The following is a 6026-nucleotide window of genomic DNA, read 5'->3' as shown; positions in this document are numbered from 1 at the left end:
AAAAAAAAAAAGAAGTCTCCTGTTCACACAGAAGCACGTGACTGCTAACATCAGCCCTATTTTTAACTCCCCCAAGCCTGAGAATAATTAGAATATCCTTCAATGGGTGAAGGGTTATAGTGGTTTGCTTGAGAAATTGTGCCCCCTTGCCCCCCAACGGCTAAGGTGTTTGAACACTTGGTCTCAGGTGGCAGGTTATGGAACCTTTTGGAGGAGTGAACTTCCTATCACGAGGGTAAGGTTTTGAGAGCTCACAGGCTTAACCCTCTTCCAGTTCACTCTGTGTTTCCTTCATGTGGTTGAGATGTGATCCCTTAGCTTCCTGTCCCTGCCAAGCATGCCTGCCGCTTGGTGCCATGGCATCCCTACCAGTATGAATCCCAACCCTCTGTCTTCCTTAACTTGCTTTCTGGTCATGGTATTTTATCACAGCAGCAGATAACAAATACACAGGTTAGGATGGCTAATGTCCATACAGTGGAATAGTATTCAGCCATGAAAAAAAAAAGAGAGAGAGAAACCTAGGGATGGATTCAACAGCCTCAGTGGGCTTGAGAGGCTTTACAGCAAGTGCCCAAAACGCATCTCCTCCATTGTGTGTTGTGTTAGACAAGTAGCTGGGTGGAGAACAGGGAGGAGCCAGTGCATGACAAAGGCGGAGCACAGGGGAGGTGCTCTGTGGTTAGGCTTAGGGAACACCTCGGAATCCCAGCTGCAGTGGTGGTCACACTGGTCTCCACAGCGATCTGAGCACTGCAAGTTCAGCACAGCAGTTTCAGGCACACACACACCCCACACAGTAATTACACAAGATGGAGCCACTGGAGAAACCACAGTTGTGTTCTTCTCTCCCACCCACCTGTAGAGCTTTCTGTGGATTCTGTAATTATTTTGAAAGAAAATGGATTTAAAGACAGGAGTGCTCAGCCAGTAATCAGGGAGCACTAGGATTATAGACCACACCCACGGGCTCCAAATCCCAGTCCTCAAAGCAGATCCAAGCGTCCGTCCGGGTGTAGCTCTGAATGTAGTGTGAGCAAGTCTCTTCTCAAGGCGCTGTCTACCCTCAGTCACTGCACACTCCTTATATTCCTGTAGAGTCTCCATTCTCCCCCTAACACTTCCTGCTTTAGGATTGCTGCTCTCCTCCTACCAGAAAGTGCATCATATTTATTCAACTAGGTTATAACTATTAACATTTCTTGTTGGTATCTCCAATGCCATTTTTTATAAAAGGCCAGAGATTCGAGCTGAAATTTCATTTAAGGAAATATGTAGCTAGCTGGTGCTTTCATGAAAAAAAAAAAAAAAAAACCGTATCTGGAAGGAAATCCAGACACTGCAAGGCGGACGTCCTAGTGAAAGTGGCTAAAGCTAAGATCACCCAGCAGACTGAAGGAAAACAACAACAACAACCACAGAAAATGGCGGGTCCTAGCTATGGTGGAGGAGAAGGTTTACTGCAGATAATTGGGAGAGCATAGCCAGAGGCAGGAACATCTGGGAGAGTCCAGAGTGGACATGGCCAGACTAAACTGTGCCTTGTGGGAAGAGGGGAAGAAGGGAGAGGGAAGAGCAGGAGGACCAGAGGCAGCAGCCAAAGTACAAAGAGAGCAGGTACCCAAAAAGTTGGATTTTAGAAAAAAAAAAAAACAGCCCAGCCCCTTGCTTGTGCTGAAGAATTCAGGGTAGGAAGCAGGGTATGCCAGCCAGGAGGATCCTGTAACAGGGGATGGAGGGATCCAGGGAGGACCCAGCGGTCACTCTCTGCTTTGATATGTTAAATAGGCACCTGGCCACTTGTCCCTGGTGTTCAAAACCTGACACTGACAGAGACAAGGACTGACAAGGAGGCAGAGCACCTGCAATGCCAGCGTACCACCTAGGAAAAGTTTGCAGCTTGCTGAAAGCAAAGACAGACCTACCTTAAGACACAGCCGGTCTCTGCCATGGCTTCTCACAAGAGAAATCTATGTGTATGACTATATAAAGACTTTTTTTTCTTATGCTTTTCAAATGCTTAGCGACTTTAATAGCTGCAAATTAAAAACAATACAAATATTTGCCTAAAGGTGAGTGGTTAAACCATCAGACATCCACACCCCTTTAGCAATAAGGGAAGAAATGGCTGGTTCACTTAACAGAGACAAACGGGGGGGGGGGGGGGGGGAGGGAGGGTGTATGCAACAGAAACCCAGCTTCCTGTGGTCTTAGGAAATGCAGGCTGTGGTGAAAGGAGGCAGATTGGTCATTGCTAAGGTGGGAGGGAGACAGAAAGGAACAGGAGAGAAGAATACAGCATAGGAAGAGACGTAGAGAATCCCACAATGGTTGCGAGCATTGATGTGATCCACAGATGGATAAATATGCCACAACTCCTCCATGTTGTGCAATTTAAATATAGGTAGGTTGTGATCTATCAATCATTCCTAGCTAAAGGTGGGCGGAGCATGATAATGCTCTTTTGTCCCCCTCTTAATCAGCTTCAAGGAGAAAAGCCTTACGTAAATTATTATTAGTCTCCACTTCGGTAGGAACCCTGCAGCCTATCAGCAGAAGGAAGCTGGATCAGAAAGCCTCCAGGGCCTGGGGGACTTGCTACTGTCACCAAGTCAGGCTCAAGCATCCAACGTCTGTCTCCAAGGCTGAGCACTAACATCTCCATGTTGTGAGCCTTAGGCGCAGATCCTAGCAAAAGCAGACACAGAAAAACCTGACCAAAGAGAGTGGGGAGCGGGAGGGTCACATGTCTGGTAACTAAGATGTCACATCCCCATCCTAGGTTGTCATCGCTACAAAGGCAAAGCCCACTGCAGACCAGGACAGGAAGTTGGCAGCTGGCCTCCAGGACAGCATTCCCTTTGGCCAGGAAAGGTTGATGAGATGGACCCTGGTCAGTCAGGAGACCAGACTCCTGTTTCCACTTGAGCAATAAACAAGGCCTCCCCCTTTGTGGGTCTCTACTTCTTCTAAAGAAGGAGGCAAAAGAGCTCTTTCAACCTTAGTTTCTGATCTCTGAGCATCCTGCAGAGCCGAGCTTTTCATCCTTCGAGCTTTTCATCCTTCGCAGGTGGCTGAGGTGCCACAGTCAAAAGGAGTCTTGATTCTCTGTGAAGCTGCACCCCATGACCCCACCACCCCAGCTTAGAGCAGAGTCCTCTTCTGTCTGGCAGTGCTTTCCTAGACAGCCCCTGCCGTTCTGCCTCGTCCCCCTCAGTTGCCCCTCTTCCCCCATGTGTCCTGGTTAAGGGTTTCTATAGCTGTGTTAGAAAAGCATGACCGAAAGCAGCCTGAGGAGGTAAGGGTGTTTTGTATCACCTCCACAGCACAGTCTATCATCAGAGGAAGCCAGTGCAGGAATTCAAGGCAGGAACCTGGAGCTGATGCAGTGACTGTGGAAGGGGTGCTGCTCACTCGCTTGCTCCTCTTGGCTTGCTCAGCCTGCTTCCTTACAGAACCCAGGACTACCAGCTCAGGGGTGGCCCCACCCTCAGCGGGCCAGGCCCTGTGTGTCAATCATCTATCATGAAAATGCACCCCAGGATTGCCCATACCCCAGTCTGGTAGGGGCATTCTTTCACTTGATGCTCCCTCTTCTAAATGACTCTAGCGTGTATCAGGTTGACACGCCAGCACTGCATGGGTTCCTTAGTGTGCTCGTCCTAGACCAAACACTAAGGTTAGAGGTCTGGACACCCTGGAAGGCACAGTGGCTTCAGAGGTAGTTCCTGCCTTTAGAGTCCTTGGGAGACAAGCTGGAAGTGTATGTATGGCTCTAGCAAGAAGGAGAGCCTATGTCTTATATGGTCTTGTTTCCAAAAAGTTCTTCCCCTTGTCCTTGTTAAATCTGTATGCCTGAGGCTGGGCCAACATTTCTTGCCTAAGCAGGCTGGGCTATTTGGCTGCTATAGAGTAGACATTCAGAAAATAGCTACAAAAACTAGATCAAAGTCTTCTTACCTGGGATAGTTTCTGAACAGGACTCTAATAGCACAAGAAATAAACCTGAGGATTGAAATGAAACCAAGAGGCTTCCATAAAACAAAGAGCACAATCACTGGAGTGAATGGACTGCCTGCAGAATGGGAAGAAGTCTTGGCCAAGAATACTTCAGGCAGCAAATGTTGTGTCAATAAACTGAACAGGCAGCATATATATTCTAAAATGTTCAACACCCTTAGCCATCAGGTCAATGCAAATTAAAACTAGTTTGAAATTCTATCTCATCCAAGTCAAGAAAACAGACAACTAATTCTGGTGAAGATCTAGGGGAAACGAACCACAATTCGTCACTGATGAATGTGCAAACTAGGATAGCCATTGCTGAACCCATATGGAGGTTTCTCAGCTAATTGACATAGAATTATCATATGAGTAATCTACAACCGAAGGGGTCGTCCAACACACCAGAGAAATGCCTTACGTATCTATGTTTATAGCAGTACCCTTCACAATACCAGAGATGGAACCAATGAGATGCCCATCAACTGAGGAAAAGATAAAGAAAATGAGGTCTATCTACATAACAGAATTCCATGCAGCCATTTAAAAAAATAAATCATAAAAATGGATAGAACTGGACATCATTGTGGTGAGCTAAGTAGCCAGATTTAGAAAGACAAATTGTCATATGTGGACCATATCTCCAATCACAGAGGAAAACAAAACATCCATCATTTGTCCCTTGTAAAGAAATCTGAGAACTTAGGAGAGAGAAACCCTGTTTCTAGCCAGCAGGGAGGGCTAGGAGGTTACAGCAGGCCCATCTCCTGGGGCTTAGTGTGGACACGCTGCAGGAAGCACAGTCTCCCAGATCTGATGTTCTCTCACAGTACAAGGAAGAGCCCCTGGGAGATCTGCAAACTCCACGACCCCTGTTCACAAGCATTCCGAAGTAGAGTGATACTCCCTAAGGGGAGGAAATGCTTGCAGGCCAGGCGCTGGCTTGGGAACCCCTGCCTGGATGACCACTTGCTGTGAAGGGCACTTGGCAGCTCTGAGAAGAGCTTTTCTATATCCAAGCTTCAGTTTCCGTATGTAAGACATGGGTGCAGACACAGTACCAGGGGGTGCAGGGTAAGAAGAGGACATACAGACAGAGCTGAGAGCATGGCCTGCCCTTTCTTACCTCACAAAGATTCCTCAGTCCTTAGGGTAAGACCTTCTCCATCTGCATCAGCATCAAGAAGGAAAATCAAGTCCCTGAAGGAAAGAGACTTATGTCCAGGAAAACTATAGGCTGCTCCTAAAGGGTATTGAGGCTTTGGCAACCATCCCGAAGGCCTGGGAAGGGCAGAGGCAGCGTTTGGCAGCTGGAGACCACAGCCGTGTTCCATTGCTGGTCAGGCAGTCTCAGTGCCCAGGCCCCTCCCCATTCTGGCATCTTCCTCCAGATGCTTTACCTCAAGGGCTGACCACCAGCTGCTAGGTGGTCTGGATTCCTGACTGTTCTGAGCTTTCCTACCTTTCTAACTTCTTGAACCACAAAGGGAAAGTAGAATGTCACCAATGTCTTACCCTGTCCCTAAGCCCCCCTTTTTTTAAGGACTTGCAAGCAAGAAGTGTAACCAGAAGACTGAGAAAGGAGGAGAGAGCAGAGGCCAGGACTCCATTATGCTAATTTAATTAGCTCTAATCTGCTGACAGCAGGGCCTTGAAGAGAGAAAGAGGCTTTTGTTGAAACTTCATGTTTGGTGGGAAGTCACCCTCACCCTCGCTCGGAGATTATGAGCCCTGACTGGGGTCCCCACCTTCACATGCAGTGTCGCCAAAGCCTCCTTTTCACACTTCTCTGACCGGACTGTCAACTTTTCCAGATAGAAAATGTACCCCAGATGTTGGTCAGTAAACGGAGGGTTTTCATCTGCCGTTATGAAAGGGTATCAATAATTCAGAACCCCACATATATAACACACATACCAAGATGTCAGTCAGAGAGGGAAATGCAGCCAGTTTCTCTCCATCAATAAACCAAGGTTTTCTGGTAGCCTAACCCCCTGCAGCAGACAAGAAGCCTCTCAGTATCA

General features: G+C 47.6%; 1 long non-coding RNA gene across 2 annotated transcripts in view; it reads right to left on the bottom strand.

Moving 5' to 3' along the window:
• The window catches only part of LOC116085753, a 100713-nt gene that overhangs the window by 63441 nt on the left and 31246 nt on the right, over nt 1-6026 (bottom strand). The window contains exon 3 of one of the 2 annotated variants that reach the window (XR_004116698.1): nt 5129-5202. The exons of the other annotated variant lie outside the window; for it this stretch is intronic. This is a non-coding gene — a long non-coding RNA (uncharacterized LOC116085753). The remainder of the gene's footprint in view (nt 1-5128; nt 5203-6026) is intronic. 2 annotated transcript variants of the gene reach the window in all.

Source organism: Mastomys coucha, unplaced genomic scaffold (assembly GCF_008632895.1).
Source record: "Mastomys coucha isolate ucsf_1 unplaced genomic scaffold, UCSF_Mcou_1 pScaffold12, whole genome shotgun sequence".
Classification (NCBI taxonomy): Eukaryota; Metazoa; Chordata; class Mammalia; order Rodentia; family Muridae; genus Mastomys; species Mastomys coucha.
The sequence above is the reverse complement of the archived record's forward strand: the minus strand, read 5'-3'. Positions and strand labels throughout refer to the sequence as shown.